The sequence below is a fragment of the Galeopterus variegatus genome, unplaced genomic scaffold (assembly GCF_000696425.1).
Source record: "Galeopterus variegatus unplaced genomic scaffold, G_variegatus-3.0.2 Scaffold4778, whole genome shotgun sequence".
NCBI lineage: Eukaryota > Metazoa > Chordata > Mammalia > Dermoptera > Cynocephalidae > Galeopterus > Galeopterus variegatus.
This window is the reverse complement of record NW_007730889.1, coordinates 85620-88133: the sequence shown is the minus strand read 5'-3', so window position 1 is coordinate 88133 and position 2514 is coordinate 85620.

Genomic DNA, 2514 nt, shown 5'->3' with positions numbered 1-2514 from the left:
TGTAACTTTCAATGGTTCCCTATTACCACCAAGGAAAAAACTAAATTTCTTCTAAATGTGCGACTAGAGGCTTCATAACCTTGTAACTTTCAATGGTTCCCTATTACCACCAAGGAAAAAACTAAATTTCTTCTAAATGTGCCTAGAGTCTTCATAACTTCTAAATGTGCGACTAGAGGCTTCATAACCTGGCACCTTCTACCTCCCCAACTGTGTGTTCCCTGCACCGTATGGACACTACAGCCACATCAAATTGTTACCATCCCTGACTGCTCCTGAACACACCCCTGCCTAGAACCCCCTTCAGGTAGTGAGCAGTGAAAATAATATAAATAAAAAAGTTCCCTGTCCAGTGTCAAACCCTAGAATCAGCGTGCAATGGCTGAGAGCAGCACAGTGGAGAGCCCTTTATGCAGGCGGTACCCAGGTCAGGCTCTGGCACAAAGGAGCACAAAGAAAGGACAGCCAGGGGACAGATTTTTGAGGGCCACACAAATTTGTCCAGGGCTGGAGGTATCCAGATGACCTTATGGAATGTCTAGTTTTGTTCAACGTCAAAACCTGAGGTCATTATGCAACCCCATGCTCACCGAGCACCTGCAGATTATGACGTGCCTTCCTCGTGGAGATTTCCTACAGGAAGAGAATTTACCTGCCATGTTAACATTTGATACTCATGTTTCTCTTTGTGAGCTGATGTCATCAGTCTCTTGTGAATTAGTTGCAGTGAATCAGTGTCTCCAGGATCATAGGCTCAAAGGCATGGACAGGGTTAACTTCTGGGCCAAGGAACAGTCATCAAGGTAGTGCCACCCTGGGGAGGGTTCTTGGGGGCCTGCCAGCTGGCCCATCCCTGGTGACAACAGACACTGCCTTTCTGATACAGGTACTCGATTCCTGGTCAGTGAAGGTAGCAGAGGTAATGATTACTTCCAGTGTTTCTAGACATGCCATTCAGGCCATGACGTACCACATTTAAAAATATTTTTACTTCCACTTCAATAGCAATGTTGAACAAGCAAATTACCTAAAATAAAGCCTGTTAGAAAACATCATGAGAAGAAATAAAATGTCATTCAAGAGGCAGGGTGCTGTGATGGAGAGAGGGCTGATGGAAGCGTCTGAATTCTAGCTCCACCTCTAACTCTCTGTGTGATCCAGGGCAAGCTCTTTCCTTCTCTGAGTCTCAGTTTCCTTTTTTGTAAAACAAAGGATCTGGTCTAAATCAGCGATTCTCAGTCCTGACTGGACTGTGCTTAGGAACCATCCAGTGAACTTTTGGAGAATGTCAGTGCCCAGGCCTCACCGGGTGGAGAACCACTGGCTCTGAACGATGGTCAACGTCCTTGCCACATCTTCTATTCTGTCATTCCATGAAATGTCTGCAATTTGTTAATGGAAATCTGGGTTCAGATGTGTTGGAGGCATAAGTCCTCCTTACTGAATAGCAAATTTAGCAAATTCAACTGAACAAAGAAATGAGAATTAAGCATCTACTCCTTACAAAACACTAGACCCTTTAGGGGTTCCTGCACTCAAAGATCTCATTGTGTGGCCAGATAGACTTCCACGTACCCAAACAATTATAAGTAAAATGGATGGACATTTGCCTCTTTAAAAATTCATCATACCTGTGTATAATATGGGTAATTCCTTTAACTTCTGTTAGGCTTTCCCCACCCCCAGAAATTCGGAGCCTGTGTTCTGCATTCTTGCTTGTATTTCTCAGCAAGGGCAGGGAGGTGGAAGAGATAGATCCCCTGATGCACAGAGACCTAGCAGCCAAAGCAGCCTGTTTGCCTCCCTACCCAGTGGTCTTTATCTATACCCAGCCTGACCCCTGTGTGATGAAATTCAGAAGTGGCGTAGCATCAGTTTTTATTTTTAATGTTTATTGAGTATTTACTATGTGCCAGACAGTATTCCAAGATTTTTATGGATGTTAACTCATTTAATCTGTAAATAACCCTATGAGGTAAAATCTATTTCTTTTCCCATTTCACAGATGAGGACAGTGAGGCGGAGTGCACATGTCACTTGTCCAAGGTCACACTGCTAAGTGGGGAGCTGGGATTCAAACCCAGAGACTGGCTCTAGAACTCACACTCCGATCAGTTGCGAATAGGTCTGTGTCCTGAAATGTTCTTATGGCTGCCCAAAATAATGCTTTCAAAGAATGAATTACATGGGAAATGTTGATGTTAAAATGTTAAGTGAAAAGTTAGTAAGGTAAGCCTTTATATAAGTGCTATGGTAAAGACTATGCAAAATCAAAAGAAAACACAAATTACTAAAAAACTATATATGGTAAAAAAAAAAAAGATTGGAAGGAAAATAGGAAAATATTAACAGTACTTGGGGAATGGGATTACAGGTGATTTTTAAATTCTTCCGCGCGCGCGCGCGCGCGCGTGTGTGTGTGTGTGTGCATTTTTTCATGAGTATGCTTTTAAAAAAAATACTCTCAACTTCCAGCGGCAAGTAAGTACTCTTAATATTTTGCTGTAAGAAAAC